Source organism: Somniosus microcephalus, unplaced genomic scaffold (assembly GCF_052327205.1).
Source record: "Somniosus microcephalus isolate GS21.2 unplaced genomic scaffold, FLI_Smic_1.0 unresolved_chr4, whole genome shotgun sequence".
NCBI lineage: Eukaryota > Metazoa > Chordata > Chondrichthyes > Squaliformes > Somniosidae > Somniosus > Somniosus microcephalus.
Genome location: NW_028225182.1, coordinates 7,844,018 through 7,868,883, shown reverse-complemented (window position 1 = coordinate 7,868,883; position 24,866 = coordinate 7,844,018). Strand labels below are relative to the sequence as shown.

The window sequence follows — 24,866 nt, the reverse complement described above, 5'->3', positions numbered from 1 at the left end:
AAGTTTGTGACGTCTGACTCCCGCTCATGTCTCTTCTTCCTCTGTTGAATAAGAAAGGAGGGGCTGACGTTGACCAGACTGCACTGCGCCTGATATTTGTGAGCTCATCATTTATATTGACTGATGCTGTTTCAGCTGAACCAATCAGCACAGAGGAGCTTTACTGGTCAGTTCCCCTCTATTGAAGATGTGCGCCCAGCGGTTTCCGTAGTGTAGTGGTTATCATGTTTGCTTTACACGCGAAAGTTTCCCGGTTCGAGCCTGGGCGGGAACATTGTGTTTAATGCTGCTGTGGATGAACAACCAGCGGGTTTATTTTAAGTGACAAAAGAAAATTATTGCAAATGCTGGGAATCTCAAATAGAAAAGGAAAATGGTGGAAATTCTTAAAAGGTCAGCAGTATGTGTGGATAAAGAAACAGAGTGAACGTTTCAATTCGATTACACTTCTGTTAGAATTGGGAAACGTGAGAGATGTATGGCTAGTTTATTCTCCTGTCAATAGGGCGACAGCGGCTTCTCCCTTGTTCTTTATTTAACTTCACCAATCAGATACGTCTGAGTGAGAGAAAAATGATCCACAGTGAGGTCCATTTCATCTTTTGTTCCCTTTTAAACCCTGGAATCTCCGAATCCCTGAAGTTCAGAAATGTAATTCATTGATTTGCAGGGTGGCCTTCAGTAAGAAGCCTTTTCTGTCTGGATCCGGGAGTGCAGCTGGAGTCAGGCTGAAGATTGCCGCTACTGGTGATAGATTTTTGTTGGCTAAGGTTATTACGGGTTACGGAAACAAAGCGGGCAGATGAAATGAAGATACAGATCAACCCTGATCTAATTGAATGGCGCAACAGGATCGAGGGGCTGAATGTCCTCCTCCTGTTCCTATTGAGGCGCTACAATGCAATGCACCCAAGTGTTGGAGGGTTTCCGGTGTGTACTGGTGATCGCTTTACGAAAACTCAACGGTTCGAAAGTGGGTAGAGGCAATTTAAGGTATTTTCTCCATTCAAGTTTAGTAAATATGAAAACTGGAATAATTTCAGGTTTGGTTCAGTATAAATAAAACACGCATTGTCAGGCGAATTATGAAGTAATTCTCAATGATATTTCCCATAAAGGACACAGTTTGGCTTGCGATACTGTAAGAAGGATTTGGGAAAAGTTGGCGCTGATTTAGGGAATCTGCTACTCGCGTGTCGCTATTTGAAGAGGTGGGCCTTATTTGACTTAAAAATTGAGGCTGGGAGCATTCTCATTGAGAATATGGAAAGCAGAACAACACAGATTAATAGGAAAACACAAGGTCGGCGACAGTGTTGAAATTGCAGTTTCAATCGGTCCGGCTGGCTGTCCATTCAATAAGTAATAAAGAAGCGCGTCTCTAAAAATGTCCCCTCCCTGTTATGATTCAGGAAACTGCTCAGGGATATAAAGAAGAGGAAGAGAGAAGGGGAAAATACTGTTTCCACGGAGAACTAATGCAGAGACTCCTCTGCTGCGCCTGGGGTGGCCTCCTGCAGCCCGGATACATTAACATCCTAACAGCTCATTAACTGTTGGAGTGGGCCCGGGCGGCGCTTCAGAAGACAGGTCGAAAAGGCAAAGACACTGTCTCGGTCTCCAGTGCTCTGCTCATCAAGAATAGCCACACAAACAAAATGGTTTTACAATGGTCAGCTTCTCATCTGGCTAGGTTTGAACCGGCGTTCTCGGGGTCCGATTTACGCTTCGGTGGTTGTTTATTTTCCGTGAAGTCCTCGATTCAAATCCCAAAGGAGCGCTCGTGTCGCCGGCCACTATTCAACTTGCAGTTGAATCTTTTGCAATCACCATTAAATAACCGATTACCATAATTTACAGAACGAAAGAAAGGCGAAAAACATTTCAATAAAGCATTTTGCCCTTTGTAAGTAATGAACTGTTAACCACATCTAATTTTACACATTGTATCTTAGGAACCTCGTTTAAAATTGCATTGCTTATGAAAGCAGAAAAATGGGGCGACTTTCGATAAAAATTAACAGGACTGGTCGCTGCACAGAATAAAATATTGGCTATTGTAGTGTTCCCGCCCGCCTTGGCTGGCACGCGGGACTTTTCGCATGTAAAGCGAATTTGATAGCCACTACACTACGGAAAACTTTGCATTGCTACTCACAGCTAATATAATCAGTAGTGAACAAACTATCCCACGGTGTTCATTTTCAGATTCAAAGCAGTCAGCGTTTACATCAAGTGAAAGAATTTATCAGTGAAACGATTTGGAAGTAAGTGTTCCTCGTATTTGTGTCTTTCATTAAAGTTTGTGACGTCTGACTCTCGTTCATGTCTCTGAATAAGAAAGGAGGGGCTTGACTTTGACCAGACTGCACTGTGCCTGATGTTTGTGAGCTCATCCTTTATATTGAGTGACGCTATTTTAGGTGAGCCAATCAGCACAGATGGAGTTCCCTGGTCCGTTCCCCTCTGTTGATTGGACAAGGCTACATGGAAGGAAGGAGTGTGGTTTGGAGAAAAGGGAATTGATACTCTGGTTACAAGTTCCGGTAATATAAAGAGAAAATGTGGACGAACTCAGCAGGTCAGGCAGCGTCTGTAGAGAGAGAAACAAAGTTAACATTTCCGGTCGATGACCTTCCATCAGATGTTGGGCAGTTGTGATAGGTAACACAATTAAACGTGCAAATGATCAGGTAGAAGAGGTGAGGAAAGGATGTAAAAGTGGCGTTTGGAGCAGATATTTTAGAATCCGATCAATGTTGGATTAACTTGTATATCGAATACGGAACCATAATGTATTTGAGTTCTTCGGTTAAAATTCGCAAGGATTTGTCTAAATGCTGTTGTTAATTATATGTCTAATTATTGCATGATTAATAACTCTGACATTTAATGTTGTGAACCCTTTTACTGCACTGCGCGTTCTCCAGCTGTGCTTGGAGCGCCGTCCCCTTCAATCCATCGCTCACAGGGACAGTTCCATTCAGCGTTTCAATTCTCTGGCCCTTGGTGAAATGTGATAGATTGAAAGCGACGTGTCTCACCCCAAGCTGGTCACCGACTCGCTAACCGCTGCACAGTGACCACACTCTGCTCCCGTAAGATGGATGCCCAGGAGCTGTTTGAAGCTCGAGTGCTGTTACAAGCAGAACTCATTCAAAGAAAGTCCAAGACATTGAGGAGCCTGAGTCTTTGCACCGAACTCCTTCCCAAAGAGTTCAGATTCATGTGGGGGGCATTTCGGCTCACCTTTCCCCACATTGCAACACTTCAAAGGTACTTCAATGTTTATAAAGCGCTTTGGGATGTCCTGAGTTCATGAAAAGCGCTGTATCATTGCAAGTCATTCTTTTCAACAGTTTCAACTGCAAGTGAAAATCCGCGGACAAAAGAAGGGCATGTCGGGGATTTGAACCCAGAATATTGACCCAGAAATTCGTGTCTCCGGCACTTCCGTTCCCCTGAACGAAGAGGTTCAGAGGTCGAACGCGTGCACAGGAGAGGCTGCGCGTGCGCTTTGAACTTAGGTTTTTTTTGCAGGTTTTCCCGGGATCGTAAGCCTGCAGGATTTAGAAATGTCAAAAGCAGGTGTAAGGCCTGCTTTTTACAAGGTAAGTGGTCAATTAATTAAAATTAAAACATTTTTTCCACAGGTTTATTATTTTTAAATACTTTAAAGCAAGGTAAGTTTATTTTTAGCCCTGTTAGAATATAAAATTATTTTTTCAAAAATTTAAATTATTGTTTAAAATAGTTATTTAATGTAATTTATAGTTTATTTTAAAAAGTGTGATATTTTTTTAAATTATTTGAAAGTTTAATGCTATTTTGGGGCCGTAGTATTTATAAGTCTTGACAGGTCTTCCTGTCAGATTTATGAATGGGCTTTCCCTCCTACGATTGGCTGCCCATGGCTCACGTGATCCCAGGGGATGCATCGCACTAACTGCGCCCCTGCGATACGAAGCACTGCACGCCGGCAGTTGGACCAGGCCCTGGATCGGAATTCCACGGGGCCCTACAGCTCAACTGCCAGCCCGCTAGCTAAGTGCAAGTCAGGGGCTTACACCCACGGGAAGCCCCCGACCCGAATTTCTGGGCCAATATCTCGCAAGTTTCAACCAGCGAGAATCATACCTGTCTTGTTTTGCACACTTTGTTCAAAATAATAACTTGCAGGCCAATGGAGTATTGCAGTTTAAACTCTTTTATGAAGCATTAGGTCTGATCTTACTCACAGCAGTACCGTGGGGACAAGATGGAGTAAGGACCCCTAGCCTGGGTCTTCAAAAGAATAGCAGGCCAATGACAACTCAGCATGTGATCACATGTGAACATACTAGGTATTCCTTACAGATGCCTGCGGGCCAATGAAAATTCAATATGCAAATGTTACATCCCCTTTCTTTTAAAGAAAAATGTTATGCTTTACTTTTAAACTTTTCCACTACATAATGTTCTCAGTAGCATCAACATATAAGTAAACTCAGCATTTAACTAGCAGTGAAAACATCTCAACGTTTCAATGACGATGTACAGTTTTTTAAAGGCAGCGATCCGCCTACACCCTTTGACAGTTCACAAGTCAAGGATAACTCTAGGCTTGACCTTTCGTCCCGACCTTGTATGGTATGGAACTGAGCATGCCTCTGAATCGGTCAACAATTCAGGTTCAGGTTTAGGTTCAGGTAAGTATGATTTGTTTTGTGTATTGCTCTGTTCATCACACTCTGTTGAACTGATCCTCTCATCGGAATGACGGTGTTGTTCCTTGGTGTTCAGGAGGTGCCTGCGATTGCGGCGGTACACCTGTCCTTCTGGGGTGCAGACGTGATACGATCCCTCAGTGTCAGCTGGCTGGATGACGACTGCTGGCTTCCATTAGTCATGCTCCTGGATTCTGATGGATTCTCCATTTTGCAGTGGCGGCAGTAGTCTAGCTGACTTGTCATAATATTTCTTCTGGTGTTGCTGTCTCTGTACACGTTTTGCATGCACTTGCTTGCAGCTGGCGACCTCTGGCTGCAGCTGCTGGTTGGTGCATGGAAGGATTGAGCGAGGTCTGCGGCTCATCAACTGATGTGCTGGTGACTTGAAGTTGTCAACCGGAGTGTTGCGGTATTCAAGGAGATTGACGTAGGGGTCTCTTTTGCCCGCTTTGGCTTTGCCCATGAGTGTTTTTGCAATCTGGACAGTTTTTTCAGCAAGGCCATTACTTTGAGGGTAATGTGGCCTTGATGTGACATGTGTGAAATCCCATGCCTTGGCAAACGACTCGAACTCTTTTGATTTATATTGGGGGCCATTGTCTGAGACTAAAGTCTCTACCATGCCATGCCTGGCAAAGGCTGCCTTTTGCTTGTGGATCACAGCTGCAGATGTGGTGCTGTGAAGCATGTCCAGTTCAAAAAATCTGCTGTTGTAATCAACAGTCACTGTGTAGTCCTCGTTGTTCCATGTGAACAGATCAATTGCCGTGACCTGCAAGGGCCTGCCTGGGATATGGTGAGGTATCATGGGCTCTTTGACATTTGATGGGCGGCGTTCGAGACAAATGGAACATTTTCCGACAATGTCCTCAATATGTTTGCACATTCCGGGCCGAAACATAATGTCACGTGCTCTTTGTTTGCATTTTTCCATGCCCATATGTCCAGCATGAATTTCTGTCAACATCTCTTATCTGAGACAGGTAGGAATGACGATTTTCTCCCCTTTGAAGACGATTCTGTTGATTTGTGACAGTTTGTCTTTGTGGTTCCAGGATTCCGATATGCTCGGAGGGCGTTTCCTCCTTTCCTCAGGCCATCCTTCATGTATGACTTTGGTCCTGGTTCTCTGGTGATTAGGTCTTTCATTTTCTGAAATGCTGTGTCGTGTTGTTTGTCCCACAGGAACTCATTGGATTGTTTGAGCAACTGACGCATGGGTGCGTTGATTTCGGAGAGATTCAGGGCAAACTTGGCTAAGTAGTTAACCATGCCTAGTACTGTCTCTAGCTCTGCGTGGTTCTTTTGGCGTGTAGACTTTCTTTTACCATCGTAAGGGTTAAAATCAATATTAAAATGGCTGATCATCCAAATTCAGTACCCTGTCCCTGCGTTCTCCCCATACCCCTTGATCCATTTAGCCTTAAGAAATATATCTAACTCAGTGAAGTGAAATAAAGAGCAATTAAAGAACAAGGTAGAAGCCGCTGTGGCTCTTTTGACAGGAGAATAAATTCGCCTCTGGTTGCTCGTCACAACAAGTTAAAAAAATGTATGTTTCCAGCCGGGCTCGAGCCTGATAACCGCTACAACCTGTAGCAGCAGCAGAGGGCAACTGAGTCAGTTAACTCCCTCTGTGCTGATCGGCAATGTGTTGCCTCAATTTAAACAGCTTCTGTCCCACACTGAATGCTCTCAGTCCTTCTCCCCCGCTGCCCTTTATAAAAAATGTCACTGATTCCCCCACACACCCCTAACGTGAATCCTTCCACATCCTGACAGTGGAGCCAGCTGGAGCTCCCACTGCCTTACCGCGATCAGCTATCTCACCCAATTTGCAAAATTAAACGCGGAACAAATGTCATGCAAAGAGCGTCTGTAACCGAAATCTGTAACAGAAAGTAATGGATTTATTAACCAAGATTAAAGCAATTATTACTCGTCTCACAGACTTGAATTATCTTTCTGCAATTTACTGTTCCCAAATCTTTTGTCAACATAAATTCCTTGATTGAGAATCGAAAGCGGGTGAGTGTCATTCGACCACCAGGAACCAGGTATGATACTTCTGTATATATGAACTTGAATACACAATCGAAACTGTCTAGACCTCGGGGCACAACGGTAGCGCGTCTGACTTCAGATCAGCAGGCTGCGTGTTCAAATCACAGCGGGGTCACTGTCCTTTTCCAGCTCATATCAGTCTGGACAATTAATATCTTATTTGTTAACTCACAACAATGAGTACTTGTATTAGATATATTTTTTATATTGTTCCTGGGTTGTTGGTCTCGCTGGCAAGGCCAGCATTTATTGCCCATCAATGGGGTGGTGGTGAAACACTGTAGTCGCCTTTCACCACTTACAGATCTACACCATAGAATCAGAGAATGGATACAGCACAGATGGAGGCCATTCGGCCCGTCCAGCTCGTGCCGGCTCTCTGCAACAGCCCTTCAGCTAGTCCCACTCCCCCACCCTTTCCCCGTAGCCCTGCACATTTTATTCCCTTCAGGCACTTATCCAAGATTTACATTCATCTGTGTTATTGATTTATTTATTTGGGTGAATCTGTCTCATTCAAAAAGCATGTTCTGGCTCTTTATGACTGTATTCCTTTTAAATGCCACGCAAATACATTTATATAGAACACAGATACACACAAATACATTGAGAAATAACACACAGATACAATCACATTTATTCATCACCAGCCCACTGATACACACAAAATCCATTTAGAAGAATCTCTCGTTCAAACACAGATATTTTTCTATTGATAACCTGATGCATATGATAAAAGTGAAGAAATTAAATGTACAACTGACACACAAAGGGAGACTGGATAAGCACTTGAGGGAAATAAACTTGCAGAGCTACGGGGTTGGAGCGGGGGGAATGAGGCTGACTGGATTGCTCTACAGAGAGCCGGCTCGGACTGGAAGGGCCGAATGGCCTCCTTCTGTGCCGTTATGATTCTATGACTCAATGACATGCAAAGGATCGCACTCAGAACACAAACACTCGCTTGATATAGAAACGTGCCACCCATGTACACCAACTTACAGCTCATATTGTCACACGAAGCTGGTTCCGTTTCTGTGAAAAGTCTACACGCCAAAAGTTTAATTGTTTTTCACAAGTTGCCCTCCCTGTTGTGTATTTCGAGCAGTTTCCTACTTTCATAGTGGCGATTCTGGGGCTGGGTCCGTGTCATAAACACTCAACATTTTAAACCAAGGCTCCTAAAATACAATGAGCTAGGGATAAAGGCTCATCACATGCTCAGAGCTAAATAAATGATTGAATTTCTGCAAAATAACTTTTAACAGAAATGGATGAAGAAATGTGATTGTATCTGTGTGTTATTTCTCAATGGATATGTGTGTATTGGTGTTCTGTATAAATGTATTTGCGTGGCATTTAAAGGTAAGACAGACATAAGTAGCCAGAACATGCTTTTTGAATGAGACAGATTCACCCAAATAAATGAATAAATAACGCAGATGCATGTAAATCTTGGATAAGTGCCTGAAGGAAATAAAATGTGCAGGGCTACGGGGAGAGGGCGGCGGAGTGGGACTAGCTGAAGGGCTCTTGCAGAGAGCCGGCACAGGCTGGACGGGCCGAATGGCCTCCTTCTGTGCTATATCCATTCTCTGCTTCTATGGTGTAGATCTGTAAGTGGTGAAAGGCGACAACAGTGACACACCGTCACCTCAGGCATTGGCAATAAATGCTGGCCTTGCCAGCGAGACCTACATCTAACCAATATAAAACATACATCTGATACAATTTCTCTTTGTTATGAGTTAACAATTAAGATATTAATTGTCCAGATTGATATGAGCTGTAAATGAACAGTGACGCCGACGTGATTTGAACATGCAGCCTTCTGATACCAGGTATACCAATTTGGATACTGTTGAGGGGGATGACTCACCAGGCGAAGGCAGCAGCAGCCAACTTCCTGGCACTGGGTGTGCTCCTGCTGCCCAGGAAGGGAGGAAAAAGAGTGGGAGAGCAATAGTGGTAGGGGATTCTATAGTAAGGGGAACAGATAGGCGTTTCTGTGGCCGTAGACGTGAATCCAGGATGGTTTGTTGCCTCCCTTGTGGCAGGGTCAAGGATGTCACTGAGCGGCTGCAGGGCATTCTGGAGGGGGAGGGTGAACAGCTAGAGGTCGTGGTCCACATTGGTACCAACGACATAGGTAAAAAGAGGGATGAGGTCCTGCAGCAAGAATTTAGGGAGCTAGGTGGAAGATTAAGGAGCAGGACCTCAAAGGTTTTAATCTCTGGATTACTCCCGGTGCCACGTGCTAGTGAGTATAGGAATAGGAAGATAGAAAAGATGAATGCGTGGCTAAAGGGATGGTGCAGGAGGGAGGGCTTTAGTTTCCTGGATCACTGGGTCTGCTTCTGGGAAAGGTGGGACTTGTACAAGTCGGACGGTTTACACCTGAACCAGAGGGGAACCAATATCCTTGCGGGGAGGTTTGCTAGCACTGCTGCGGGGGGAGGTTTAAACTAACTTGGCAGGGGGATGGGATACAGAGTGGAGCTATAGTAGGGGGTGATTTGCAGCCAAATACGAAAGGGAAAAACAAGTCAGCTGGGAAGGCAGAGCAAATATGTGAAGGCAAAAGGGAATATGGCATGGCTGGAAGGCATTTATTTTAATGCAAGGAGTCTTGCAAATAAGGTGGATGAACTGAAGTTGTTGTTGAACACATGGGAGTAGGATATTGTTGCTATCACGGAGACATGGTTGAGGGAGGGTCAGGACTGGCAGTTCAATATTCCGGGGTATAGAATCTTCAGGCGAGAGAGAGGGGGGTGTAAAAGGGGAGGGGGTGTTCCAATATTAATTAAGGAGTCAATTACTGCTGTAAGGAGGGACGATATATTAGCGGGTTCCTCTAATGAGGCCATATGGGTAGAACTTAAAAACAAAAAGGGGGCAAGCACTTTGCTGGGAGTGTACGATAGGAACCCAAACAGTCAGGGGAGTTAGAGGAACAGACATGTAGGCAAATCTCAGAGAAGTGCGAAAATAATAGGGTAATAATAGTGGGGGATTTCAAATTCCCCAATGTTAATTGGGATAGTCAGAGTGTGAAAGGCTTAGAGGGTGCAGAATTCTTAAAGTGCATCCAGGAGAGCTTATTGAGCCAACATGTAGAAAGTCCTACAAGAGAGGGGGCGGTACTGGACCTAATTCTAGGGAATGTATCCGGGCAAGTGGTGGATGTGTCAGTAGGAGAGCATTTTGGCGACAGTGACCATAATTCGGTGAGATTTAAGGTGGTCATGGAAAAAGACAAAGACGGCCCGGAAATAAGGGTTCTAAATTGGGGGAAGGCCGATTTTAATATGATAAGACAGGATCTGGCCAAAGTGCACTGGGAGCAGCTACTTATAGGAAACTCCACATCAAAACAGTGGGAGACTTTCAGAAGGGAAATAGAGAGAGTACAATGCCGACAGGTTCCTGTAAAGGTTAAGGGTGGGACCAACAAGCAAAGGGAACCTTGGATGACAAGGGATATACAAAAATGCATTAGGAAAAAAAGGGGGGGTTTTGGCAATTACAAAAGACTAAAGACGTAGGAAGCCCTAGAGGAGGATAAAAAGTGCAGGGGCATACCTAAAATAGAAATTAGGAGGGCGAGGAGGGGCCATGAAATAACACTGGCGAGCAAAATAAAGGAAAATCCTAAGGTGGTTTATAAGTATATTAAGGGCAAGAGGATAACCAGGGAAAGGGTAGGGCCGATTAGGGACCAAAGTGGCAATCTATGTGTCGACCCAGATGATGTAGGCGGGGTTTTAAATGATTTTTTTGCTTCTGTGTTCACTATGGAGAAAGACGATGTAGACATAGAAATCGGGCAAGGGGACTGTGACATACTTGAACATATTAGCATCGAGAGGGAGGAGGTACTAGCGGTTTTAGCAGGCCAAAAAGTGGATAAATCCCCAGGCCCGGAGGAGATGTATCCCAGGCTGTTTTGTGAGGCAAAGGAGGAGATTGCAGGGGCTCTGACACAAATTTTCAGAGCCTCTCTGGCCACAGGGGATGGACCAGAGGACTGGAGAACAGCTAACGTAGTACCATTATTCAAGAAGGGTAGCAGGGATAAACCAGGGAATTACAGGCCAGTGAGCCTAACATCTGTGGTAGGGAAATTACTGGATAAAATTCTGAGGGTCAAAATTAGTCACCACTTGGAGAGGCAAGGATTAATCGGGGATAGTCAGCATGGCTTTGTCAAGGGTAAATCATGTCTGACCAATCTGATTGAATTTTTCGAGGGTGTGACCAGGTGTGTGGATGAGGGAAATGCTGTGGATGTGGTTTACATGGACTTCAGTAAAGCTTTTGTCAAAGTCCAGCATAGGAGACTGGTCAAGAAGGTAAGAGCCCATGGGATCCAGGGTGCCTTGGCGCGTTGGATCCTAAACTGGCTGAGTGGCAGGAGGCAGAAGGTGATGGTCGAAGGTTGCTTTTGTGACTGGAAGCCTGTGTCCAATGGGGTACCTCAGGGATCGGTGCTGGGTCCGTTGCTGTTTGTGATCTACAGAAATGATTCGGATGAGAATGTAAAAGGTATGATCAGTAAGTTCGCAGATGACACGAAAATTGGTGGGGTGGTAAATTGCGAGGAGGAAAGCCTCAGTCTACAAGACGATATAAACGGGTTGGTCAGATGGGCGGAAAAGTGCCAAATGGAATTTAACCCTGAAAAGTGCGAGGTGATGCATTTTGGATGGACAAATAAGGCAAGGAAATACACAATGAGTGATAGGACCCTAGGAAGTACAGAGGGTCAGAGGGACCTTGGTGTACATGTACATAGATCCCTGAAGGCAGCGGAACAGGTAGATAAGGTGGTTAAAAAGGCATATGGGATACTTGCCTTCATTAGCCAAGGCATAGAATATAAGAGCAGGGAGGTTATGATGGAGCTGTACAAAACGCTGGTGAGGCCACAGCTGGAGTACTGTGTGCAGTTCTGGTCGCCTCTCTATAGGAAGGATGTGATTGCTTTGGAGAGGGTGCAGAGAAGATTCACCAGGATGTTAACTCGGATGGAGCGCCTCAGCTATGAAGAAAGGCTAAACAGGCTGGGGTTGTTTACCTTGGAGCAAAGAAGGCTGAGGGGGACCTGATTGAGGTGTACAAAATGATGAGGGGTATAGATAGGGTAGATAAAGAGGAACTTTTCCCCTTAGTAGGGGGGTCAATAACAAGGGGGCATAGATTCAGGGTAAGGGGCAGGAGATTTAGAGTGGATTTGAGGAGGAACTTTTTCACCCAGAGGGTGGTTGGAATCTGGAGCTCACTGCCTGAAAGGGTGGTAGAGGCAGGAACCCTCACAACATTCAAGAAGCATTTGGATGAGCACTTGAAATGCCATTGCATACAAGGCTATGGACCAAATGCTGGAAAATGTGATTAGACTGGACAGGGATTGATGGACGGCGCAGACACGATGGGCCGACGGGCCTCTTTCTGTGCTGTAAAACTCTATGACTCTATGACTCTATAATCTGGAGTCAGACGCGATACCGTTGCGCCACGAGGTCTCGACAACTTTCTTTGTGCATTCAGGTTCATATATACAGAAGTATCATACCTGGTCCGTGGTGGTCGAATGACACTCACCTGCTTTCGATTCACAATCAAGGAATTCATCTTGACATAAGATTTGGGAACAGTGCATTGCAGAAAGATAATTCAAGTCTGTGAGACGAGTAATAATTGCTTTAATCTTGGCTAATAAATCCATCACTTTCTGTTACAGATTTCGGTTACAGACGCTCTTTGCGTGACATTTGTTCCGCGTTTAATTTTACAAACTGGGTGAGATCGCTGATCGCGGGGAGACAGTGGGAGCTTCAGTGGCCCCACTGTCAGGATGTGGAAGGATTCATGTTAGGGGTGTGTGGGGGAATTAGTGACATTATTTGTAAAGGGCAGCGGGGGAGAAGGACTGAGAGCATTCAGTGTGGGACAGAAGGTGTTTAAAGTGAGGCAAAACATTGCCGATCCGCACAGAGCACGTTAACTGACTCAGTACCACTCTGCTGCTGCTACAGAGCCGGTGGTTTCCACATTGTAGCGGTTATCAGGTTCGAGCCCGGGTGGAAACATATATGTTTTAAACTTGCTGTGGCGAACAACTAGAGGCGAATTTATTCTCCTGTCAAATGGGCCACAGCGGCTTCTACCTTGTTCTTTAATTGCTCTTTATTTCACTTCACTGAGTTAGATATATTTCTTAAGGCTAAAGGGATCAAGGGATATGGGGAGAAGGCAGGGACAGGGTACTGAATTTGGATGATTAGCCATGATCTCATTGAATGACGGAGCAGGCTCCTAGTACCGACCCCTGGGGAACACCACTGTGTACCTTCCTCCAGTCAGAGAAACAACAGTTCAGCACTACTCTCTGTTTCCTGTCACTTAGCCAATTTGACATCCATGCTGCCACTGTCCCTTCTATTACATGGGCTTAAGCTTTGCCGGCAAGCCTGTTACGTGGCACTTTATCAAATGCCTTTTGGAAGTCCATGTCCACCACATCAAATGAATTTCCCTCACCAACCCTCTCTTTCACCTCATCAAAAAATTCAATCAAGTTGGGAAAAGACGAGTTGCGTTTAACAAATCCGAGCAGACTTTCCTTAATTAATCCACACTTCTCCAAGTGACTGGTCATTTTGTGCAGGGTTATCCTTTCTAAAAGCTTCCTCACTACCGACGTTAAGCTGACTGGCGTGCAGTTGCTGGGTTGAACCTTATACACTTTTTTCAACAAGGGTGTAACATTTGCAATCCTCCAGACGTCTGGCACCACCCCATATCCAATGAGTATTGGAGGATTACGGTCAGTACCTCCGTAATTCCCACCTTTACTCCCCTCAGCATCCTAGGATCCATTTCAACTGGTCCTGGTACAGCCAGCTTTCTAGTACCTCCTCTTTATCAATTTTTATCCCATCCAATATTCAACTACAGCTCATTAACTGTAGCAGTGGGCCCGGGCGGCGCTTCAGTCGACAGTTCGAAAAGGCAAAGTCACTGTCTCGGTCTTAAGTGCTCTGCTCATCAAGAACAACCACACAAACAAAATGGTTTTACAATGCTTACCTCTTATCTCCAGTCAAATTTATCAGTTGGCTCGTTGGTATGATTCTCGCTTCGGGGTTATTGGTTGAAACTTGCGGAAGATCCCGGACGAGCCCTTATTTTGCCCGCGAATTATGAACTTGCTGTTCGAACTTCTGGAAAAAAAAACACTGGCTTTGATACAGAGCTTTTCACGAACTCAGGACGTCCCAAAGGTCTTTAACCCCATTGAAGTCCCTTTGAAGATTTGTAATGTGGGGAAAAATGTGCCCAAATCGCCCCCACATTAATCTCAACTCTTTGGGAAGGAGTTCGGTGCAAAGACTCAGGCGCCTCAATGATGTGGACTTTCTTTGAATGAGTTCTGCTTGTAACTGCACTCGAGCTTGAAACAGCTCCTGGGCCTCCATCTCACGGGAGCAGAGTGTGGTCGCTGTGCAGCGGTTAGCAAGTCGGTGACGAGCTTGGGGTTGAGGTGCGTCGCTATCAATCTATGAAATTTCACCAAGGCCCAGAGAAAAGAAATGCTGAATGGAACAGTCCCTGTGAGAGATGGATTGAAGGGGACGACGCTCCGAGCTCAGCTGGAGAACGCGCAGTGCAGTAAAAGGGTTCGCAACCGTAAATGTCAGATTTATTAATCATGCAATAATTAGAAGTATAATTAACAACAGCTCTTAAACAAATCTTTGCGAATTTTAACCGAGGAACTCCAACACGTTATAGTTCCGAGTTCGATATACAAGTTAATCAAACCTTTAACGAATTCTAAAGTACCTGTTCCAAACTTTTGATATCTTTTCCTTACCTCTACTACGTGACAATGTGCAAGTTTAATAGTGTAACCTAACACAACTGCCCACCTTGTGATGGAAGGTTTTCGACCGGAAACGTTAAATCTGCTTCTCTCTCCACAGCTGCTGCCTGACCTGTTGAGTGTTTCCAGCACTTTCTATTTTTATTACCCGACCTTGTTACCAGAGTATCACTTCCCTTATCCCCTTACCACACTCCTTCCTTACATGTAGCCTTGTCCGAAAAACAGGCTCCATTCGCACAACGGGATGTTCTGCTTCAGTCATTCATTGGAACTATAAGGGGAACCAGTGGAGGCAGCATATTTGGATTTCCAAAAGGCATTCGATAAGCAAACACGTAAAAGCTTGTTACACAAGATAAGGGCTCATGGGACTGGAGGTAATGTATTAGCAAGAATAGAGGTTTGGTTAATGGACAGAAAATAGAGAGTAGGAATTATCGGGTCATTTTCAGATTGGGAAGCTGTAACTAGTGGGGTGCCGCAAGGGTCAAGTGCGCATGCTTCAGCTATTTACAGTCGATATTACTGAATTAGATGAAGGGACAGAGTGTAATGTATCCAAGTTTTCTGATGATACAAAGCTAGGTGGGAAAGTAAGCTGTGAGAAGGACACAAAGAGCCTACAATGGGATATAGACAGATTAAGTGAGTGGGCGGGCAAGAAGGTGCCAGATGGAATATAATGTAGGGAAATGTGAGGTTATTCACTTTGGTAGGAAGAATAGACACACAGAATAATTTTAAATGGTGCAAAGCAATTAATTATTTCGTTCTGCAAATGAAAGTTACGGGGTAAGTAATGGTAATTTATACAATTCTAATTTTTTCAAATCAGCTGAATGCAGTCAATTTCATCAGGTTGTGATTTAAAAACTGTTATAAAAGTCACTTTCCTGACCAGGAATCGAAATCGTGTTGCGGAGGTGAAAGGACTGGTTTTCTGAATCATTTAAAGGTGATCGCTATTAATCACGCAGCATAGGTTTAAAATCACGGCTACAATTTGTTTCGGTGTAGAAGAAGGGGATTGAATATGACTGTAAAATCACCATACAACGCCCGCGGTGAGAGTGGGTTCGAGCTTACAATTAAGTTAAGTCTGCGAAGTTACCGCTGAGCTGATGCTGAGGCCGATCAAAGAATGAGAAACCGCTCAATATAAAGGATGAGCTCACAAACATCAGGCACAGTGCAGTCTGGTCAACGTCAAGCCCCTCCTTTCTTATTCAGAGGCATGAGCGGGAGTCAGACGCCACAAACTTTAATTAAAGGCACAGATACGAGTAACACTTCCAAATCTTTTCACTGTAAAATTATTTCACTTTATTTAATGGCTGACTGCATTGAATCTGAAAATGATCACCATGAGATTTTATGTTCGCTGCTGGTTCGCTTTTCCGTGGACACTAACGCTTCGGTTTCCGTAGTGCAGCGACTATCATGTTCGCCTCCTACATGAACAGTTCCCAAATCGAGCCCGGGTGGAAATGTTCGAGTGGAACCTTTTTATTCTGCGCAATAACCGGTCCGGTTATATTGAACAAAATATGCCCCAGATTCCTGATGTCGTTTTAAACCAGCCTCCTAAAAAACGATGGGCCTTGAAATTGCGATCGGAGGTTTGGCGCCGGCTTACGCCTCCGAACCGAGAAACAAATCCCAATTAACTGGTGTCTCCGGAGTTTCGCACACTTGCGGTCTTGGGCCTGCTGGCGTCCGCCTGCATAAAGGCCCACGGATACCATTGGCGCTCACGGTTCGGCAGCATCCCTGGATTCACGTTGGCCAGGCCAACCAATCTAACAGGGGGATTCCTATGATGTTTTATGTACGGAATCCCATAAGCATAATAGAAATCTCCAAATAAATAACATTTCACACCACGGAAGTAAGAATAAATGGTCACATGTTCAAAATAAATGAATTTAATTAAGCATTCAATGGTCTCATTCTGTGCCGTTATGACTCCTCTCTGTCCCACAGAACAGTGAGAGGGAAATAGAGGGAGAGCACGATTCCAACGAGGAACAGGTGCAGGAAGTTTTTATACAGTTCTTCATATGCCAGTAAATCTTTTAAAATTATTTCACTTGAACTTTTCAAAGGAGCATTTCAAGGAGCTGGGAAGAAGTTAAAAATTGGGGTTGTTAAAAAAAAAATTCTTCCCCGTCGTGTAATTGAACCCCGGCGTCTCACGTGACAGGCGAGGATACTCACCACTATACTAACGAGGAACTGTTTGATCAGAACTAGAATGGACCTGTGAACAGAGTGAGAAAGAGACAGAAGGGACAGACAGACAGAGAGAGAGACAGGGACAAAGAGAGAGGCAGAGACAAAGAGAGAGACAGATAGAGACAAAGAAAGAGAGACAAGCACAAAGAGCGAGTGGTCCCAGGGATGAGTTGACTTCAGTTATGTTGCGAGACTGAGAAGCTGGAATTGTTTCCTGCAGAAGGTTAAGAGGAAATTTAATCGAGGTTTTTAAATTTACAAGATGTTTTGATAAGAGTAAATGAGGAGAATCTGTTTCCAGTGGCAGGAGGGTCGGTAACTGGAGGAGACTAATTGAACCTAACCGGCAAAAGTACCAGAGGGGAGATGAGTTTTTTTTACCACAGCCAGTTGTTGTGATCGGGAATGCGCTGCCTGAAAGGGCGGTGGAGCAGACACAATAGTAACTTTCAAAAGAGAATTGAATAAATAATTGTAAAGGAGAAATTTGCAGGACTATGGGGAAAAGCAGTGGAGTGGGACTATTTGAAGAGCTCTTTCAAAGTGCCAGTGCAGACTCAATGGGCTGCATGGCCTCCTTCTGTGCCGTATCATCTATGATTCTATGAATCTATGATTTAAAATTCAAATTGAATGTTTTGAAATATAAATGTAACATTTTAAAACGTAACAAAATTTACCTAAACGAATTTTAAATGTAAGTGTATGTTCTTCTTTTCTGTTGACTGATGCTGTTTCAGCTGAACCAATCAGCACAGAGGGGCTTCACTGGACAGATCCCCTCTGTTGCAGATAGGTACCCACCAGCTCCCGTAGTGTAGTGGTTATCACGTTCGCTTTAAACGCAAAAAGTCTCCGATTCGAGCCCGGGCGGGAACATTATGTTTAATGCTGCTGTGGATGAACAACCAGCGGGTTTATTTTAAGTGACAAAAGAAAATTATTGCAAATGCTGTAAATCTCAAATAGAAACGGAAAATGGTGGAACTTCTCAAGAGGTCAGGCAGTATATGTGGATAAAGAAACAGAGTGAACGTTTCAAGTCGATTACTCTTCTGTTAGAATTGGGAAACGTGAGAGATGTATGGCTAGTTTATTCTCCTGTCAATAGGGCTACAGCGGCTCCTCCCTTGTTCTTTATTTAACTTCACTCGTCAGATACCTCTGAGTGAGAGAAAACTGATCCACAGTGAGGCCCATTTCATCGTTTGTTCCCTTTTAAACCCTGGAATCTCCGAATCCCTGAAGTTCAGAAATGTAATTAATTGATCTGCAGAGTGGCCGTCAGTGAGAAGCCTTTTCTGTCCGGATCCGGGAGTGCAGCTGGATTCAGGCTCAAGATTGCCGCTACTGGCGATAACTTTTTGTTGGGTAAGGTTATTACGGTTTAAGGAAACAAAGCGTGTAGATGAAATGAAGATACAGATCAACCCTGATCTAATTGAATGGCGCAACAGGATCGAGGGGCTGAATGGCCTCCTCCTGTTCCTATTGAGTCGCTACAATGCAATGTACTCGAGTGTTGGAGGGTTTCCGGTGTGTAATGGTGATCGCTTTCCGAAAACTCAATGGTTCGAAAGTGGGCAGAGGCAATTTAAAGTATTTTCTCCATTCAAGCATAGTAAATATGAAAATTGAAATAGTTTGCATGATTGGTTCAGTATAAATAAAACACGCATTGACAGGCGAATTATGCCATTCAAATGGCAGCGTTACAGTGAGTGAAGTAATTCTCAATGGTATTTCCCATATAGGACACAGTTTGGGTTGCGGTACTGTATGGAGGATTTGGGGAAAGTTGGCGCTGATTTAGGGAATCTCCGCCGCGCGTGTCGCAATTTGACGAGGTGGGCCTTATTTTATTTAATAATTGAGGCTGGGGACTTTCTCATTGAGAATGTGGAAGCAAAACAACACAGATTAATAGGAAAACACAGGGTCAGCGACGGGATTCAAAGTGCAGTTTCAATCGGTCTGTCTGAGTGTCCATTCAATAAGAAACAAAGAAAACACGTCTCCAAAAATGCCCCACACCGTGTTATGATTCCGGAAACTGAGCCGGGGGAGAAATAGAGACATAAAAGCACAGGGATATAGAGAGGAGGAAGAGCGAAGGGGAAATTACCGTTTCCACGGAAAACTAATGCAGAGACTCCTCTGCTGCGCCTGGAGCACCCTCCTGCAGCCCGGATACATTAACATCCTAACAGCTCATTAACTGTAGCAGTGGGACCGGGCGGCGCTTCAGAAGACAGGTCGAAAAGGCAAAGTCACTGTCTCGGTCTCCAGTGCTCTGTTCATCAAGAATAGCCACACACACACAATGGCTTTGCAATGGCTAGCTCCTCACCTGGCTAGGTTTGAACCGGCGTTCTCGGGGATCGATTTTTCGCTTCGGTTGTTTGAATAAATTTCAGTGAAGCCCCAAATCCCAAACGAGCGCTCGTGTCGCCGGCCACTATTCAACCTGCAGTTGAATCTTTTGCAATCACTATTAAATAACCGATTACCATAATTTACAGAATGAAAGAAAGGCGATACACACTTCAATAGCGCATTTTGCCCTTTGTAATTAATCAACTGTTAACCATCTCTCATTTTACACATTGCATTTTAGGAATCTCGTTTAAAATATTAATTGCTAATGAAAGCAGAAATCTGGGGCAACTTTTGCTAAAATTAACAGGACTATTCACTGAACAGAATAAAATTTTTGCGAATGTATTGTGTTTAATTGCGCTCGAACCGGGGACTTTCCGCGTGTGAGGGGAGCGTGATAACCGATACACTACGGACACTGCTGCACAGCTGATCACAGAGAATAGAATCAGTAGTGAACAAAATATCCCACGGTGCTCATTTTCAGATTCAACGTAGTCAGCTTTTACGTCAAGTGAAAGATTTTATCAGTGAAACGATTGTAAGTAAGTGTTAATCGCATTTGTGCCTTTAATTAAATTTTGTGCCGTCTGACTCCGGTTCATGTCTCTTCTTCCTCTGTTTAATAAGAAAGGAGGGTTTTGACGTTAACCAGACTGCACTGCGCCTGATATTCGTGAGCTCATCCTTTACATGAGTGATGCTGTTTAAGGTGAACCAACCAATAGAGAGTTGCTTCACTGGTCAGTTCCCCTCTGTTAAAAGTACTTAGTCAGCGGTTGCCTTAGTGTAGTGGTTATCACGTTCGCTTTGCACGCGTTAGCTTCGCGGTTCGATCCCAAGCGAGAACATTATGTTTAAGCTTGCTTCCGAGTTCATTCTCTAACCAAAAGGGCTGCAGCGACTGCTCAGTTATTCTTTAATTGCTCTTATTTCACTTCACTAAATCGATAACTTTGAGTGAGAGTAAACTGATTCACCGAGGATTCATCGCGTGTGAGGCGAACACGGTAACCGCCACACTGCAGCCGATCAAAGGGCGAGGAACCACTCAATATAAAGGATGAGCTCACAGATATCAGGGGCAGTGCAGTCTGGTCAACGTCCAGCCCCTCCTGTTTCATTCAACGGAGGAAGAAGAGACATGAACGGGAGTCAGACGCCACAAACTTGAATTAAAGGCACAAATGCGAGTAACACTTACAATATTTTCACTGTGAAATTATTTCACTTGATTGCAAATCTGTCTGCGTTAAATCTGAAAGTCAGCACCATTGGAGTTGATATTCACTGCTGATTCTATTTTCTGTGCACAGTAGAAATAACCGGTCCTGTTCAATTTGACAAAAGTTGGCCCAGATTCCTGGTGTCATCAGCAATGAACATTTTAAACCAGGTTCCTAAAGCACAGTGTGTAAAATGAGATATGGGTAACAGTTAACATGCAAAGCACAGAACAAATGATTGAAGAATCGATTCTCGCTCCGTTAGCATTCCTTTAGTTGTGTAAAAGATAATTATCAGTTAATTAATTATGCTTTCCCGTGAAAAAAAGACCACAGTTTAACCAAAGACGTCCGGTGAGTGACAGGGAAGCGCTGCTTCTGCAGCTGTCTGACACCGAGTGGGAGTGGGACTTTAAAGCCCTTTTATTGAGGATCGTTTACATATATATAAACATCCCCGCTTGTTGTTGTCGACCAAATGGCGCAACGTCAGCTGTGTGTTCAAATCAGGTCGGGTCACAACTTTTTTGGATAAATCCGGATTTAATATTTTCTTTGCTGTTTCACAATAACCAGACGCTTGCTCGAAATTCTGTCTCACTGTTTCCCCAGAGTCAGGGAGAGAAGAGCCTGATGGCATCAGTTAAATAAGCGGACAAGACACGATCACAGATATTCGTTCAGAAACAACTAGCAGGTGCCCCGACATAACGTTTAGAAGTCAGGATGGTCGAGCGGACTCCCCTGGAGGTGTGGGTTCAGATCCCACTTCTGACATTCTTTATTTTTGATTAGGTTTGAGGTGCTGTATTAGTTTGAGGTGCTGTATTAGTTTGACGTTCTGTATTAGTTTGAGGTGCTGTATTAGTTTGATGTGCTGTATTAGTTTGAGGTGCTGTATTAGTTTGAGGTGATGTATTAGTTTGAGGAGCTGTATTAGTTTGAGGTGCTGTATTAGTTTGAGGTGCTGTATTAGTTTGACGTGCTGTATTAGTTTGAGGTGCTTAATTAGTTTGAGGTGATGTATTAGTTTGAAGTGCTGTATTAGTTTGAGGTGCTGTATTAGTTTGAGGTGCTGTATTAGTTTGAGGTGCTTAATTAGTTAGAGGTGCTGTATTAGTTTGAGGTGCTTAATTAGTTTGAGGTGATGTATTAGTTTGAGGTGCTGTATTAGTTTGAGGTGCTGTATTAGTTTGAGGTGCCGTATTAGTTTGAAGTGCTATATTAGTTTGAGGTGCTGTATTAGTTTAAGGTGCTGTATTAGTTTGAGGCGCTGTATTAGTATGAGGTGCTGTATTAGTTTGAGAATCTGTATTAATTTGAGGTGCTTTTGTAGATTGACCCACTGTATTGGTTTGAGGTGCTGTATTACTTTGAGGTGCTGTATTAGTTTGAGATGCTGTATTAGATTGAGGTGCTGTATTAGTTTGAGGTGCGGTATTAGTTTGAGGTGATGTATTAGTTTGAGGTGCTTTATTAGTTTGAGGTGCTGTATTAGTTTGACCCGCTGTATTGGTTTGAGGTGCTGTATTACTTTGAGGTGCTGTATTAGTTTGAGATGCTGTATTAGATTGAGGTGCTGTATTAGTTTGAGGTGCGGTATTACTTTGAGGTGCTGTATTAGTTTGAGGCGCTGTATTGGTTTGAGGTGCTGTATTAGTTTGAGGTGCTGTATTAGTTTGCAGTGCTGTATTAGTTTGAGGTGCTCTTTTAGTTTGAGGTGCTGTATTAGTTTGAGGTGCCGTATTAGTTGGAGGGGCTGTATTAGTTTGAGGTGCTGTATTATTTTGAGGTGCTGTATTAGATTGAGGTGATCTTCTGGTTTGAGGTGCTGTATTAGTTTGAGGGTCTGTATTAGTTTGCATTGCTGTACTAGTTTGAGGCGCTGTATTAGTTTGAGGGTCTTTATTAGTTTGAGGTGCTGTATTAGTTTGAAGTGCTGTATTAGTTTGAGGTGCTGTATTAGTTTGAGGTGCCATATTAGTTTGAGGCGCTGTATTAGTTTGAGGCGCTGTATTAGTTTGAGGTGCTGTATTAGTTTGAGGGGCTGTATTAGATTGAGGTGCTGTATTAGTTTGAGGTGCTGTATTAGTTTGAGGTGCTGTTTTAGTTTGAGGTGCCGTATTAGTCTGAGGTGCTGTATTAGTTTGAGGTGCCGTATTAGTTTGAGGTGCTTTATCAGTTTTACATGCTCTATTGATTTACCTGGGATGGCAGGAATGACGTATGAGGAGAGATTGGGTCGAATGGGCTTATACTTGCTGGAGTTTAGAAGAATGAGAGGGGATTTCATTGAAACTTAAAAAATTCTAACATGAAGAGACAGACTAGATGCAGTAAGGATGTTCCCGATGGTGGGAGACTCCAGAACCAGGTGTCACAGTCTAAGAATAAGGGGTAAGCCATTTAGGACTGAGATGAGGAGGAATTTCTTCACCCAGAGAGTGGTGAACCTGTGGAATTCTCTACCACAGAAGGCAGTTGAGGCCAATTTATTAAATATATTCAAGAAGGAGTTACATATACTTCTTAATGCTAAAGGGATCAAGGGATATGGGGAGAAGGCAGGGACAGGGTACTCAATTTGGATGAACAGCCATGATCGCATTGAATGAAGGAACAGGATCGAGGGGCCGAATGGCCTACTCCTGCTCCTATCCTCTATCATTCTATGACTTGAGGTGCTACATTAGTTTGATGCCCTGTATTAGTTTAAGGGGCTGTGTTAGTTTGAGGCGCTGTATTAGTTTGAGGCACTGTATTAGTTTGAGGTGCTGTATTAGTTTGAGGGGTTGTATTAGTTTGAGGTGCTGTATTAGTTTGAGGGGCTGTATTAGTTTGAGGTGCTGCATTAGTATGAGGTGCTGTATTAGTTTGAGGTGCCGTATTAATTTGAGGTGCTGTATTAGATTGAGGTGCTGTATTAGTTTGAGGCACTGTATTAGTTTGAGGCTCTGCATTAGTTTGAGGTGCTGTATTAGTTTGAGGTGCTGTATTAGTTTGAGGTGCTGTATTAGTTTGAGGCACCGTATTCATTTGAGGTGCTGTATTAGCTTGGGGCTCTGTATTAGATTGAGGTGCTGTATTAGATTGACGTGCTGTATTAGTTTGAGGCGCTGTATTATTTTGACATCCTGTATTAGTTTGATGTGCTTTATTATTTTGAGTTGCTGTATTAGTTTGAGATGATGTATTAGTTTGAGGTGCTGTATTAGTTTGAGGTGCTGTATTACTTTGAGGTGCCGTATTAGTTTGAAGTGCTGTATTAGTTTGAGGTGCTGTATTAGTTTAAGGTGCTGTATTAGTTTGAGGCGCTGTATTAGTTGGAGGGGCTGTATTAGTTTGAGGTGCTGTATTATTTTGAGGTGCTGTATTAGATTGAGGTGATCTTTTAGTTTGAGGTGCTGTATTAGTTTGAGGGTCTGTATTAGTTTGCATTGCTGTACTACTTTGAGGCGCTGTATTAGTTTGAGGGTCTGTATTAGTTTGAGGTGCCATATTAGTTTGAGGCGCTGTATTAGTTTGAGGCACTGTATTAGTTTGAGGTGCTGTATTAGTTTGAGGGGCTGTATTAGTTTGAGGTGCTGTATTAGTTTGAGGTGCTGTATTAGTTTGAGGTGCCGTATTAGTTTGAGGTGCTTTATTAGTTTTACATGCTGTATTGATTTACCTGGGATGGCAGGAATGACGTATGAGGAGAGAGTGGGTCGGTTGGGCTTATACTCGCTGGAGTTTAGAAGAATGAGAGGGGATTTCATTGAAACTTAAAAAATTCGAACATGAATAGACAGGCTAGATGCAGTAAGGATGTTCCCGATGGTGGGAGACCCCAGAACCAGGGGTCACAATCTAAGGATAAGGGGTAAGCCATTTAGGACTGAGATGCGGAGGAATTTCTTCACCCAGAGAGTGGTGAACCTGTGGAATTCTCTACCAGAGAAGGCAGTTGAGGCCAATTTGTTAAATATATTCAAGAAGGAGTTAGATATATTTCTTAAGGCTAAAGGGATCAAGGGATATGGGGAGAAGGCAGGGACAGGGTACTCAATTTGGATGATCAGCCATGATCTCATTGAATGAAGGAACAGGATCGAGGGGCCGAATGGCCTACTCCTGCTCCTATCCTCTATCTTACTATGACTTGAGGTGCTACATTAGTTTGATGCACTGTATTAGTTTAAGGGGCTGTGTTAGTTTCAGGTGCTGTATTGGTTTGAGCCGCTGTATTAGTTTGAGGTGTTGTATTAGTTTGAGCCGCTGTATTAATTTGAGGCGCTGTATTAGTTTGAGGTGTTGCATTAGTTTCAGGTGTTGTATTAGTTTGAGGTGCTGTATTACTTTGAGGCGCTGTATTAGTTT

The 24,866-nt window shown here is 43.7% G+C and overlaps 1 non-coding gene across 1 annotated transcript; it reads left to right on the top strand.

The window, feature by feature from the left end:
- The first annotated feature begins 201 nt into the window (after window positions 1-201).
- trnav-uac (transfer RNA valine (anticodon UAC)) lies at window positions 202-274 on the top strand. Its single transcript has one exon. It is a non-coding gene; the product is annotated as a tRNA-Val (tRNA).
- Window positions 275-24,866: the final 24,592 nt, after the last annotated feature.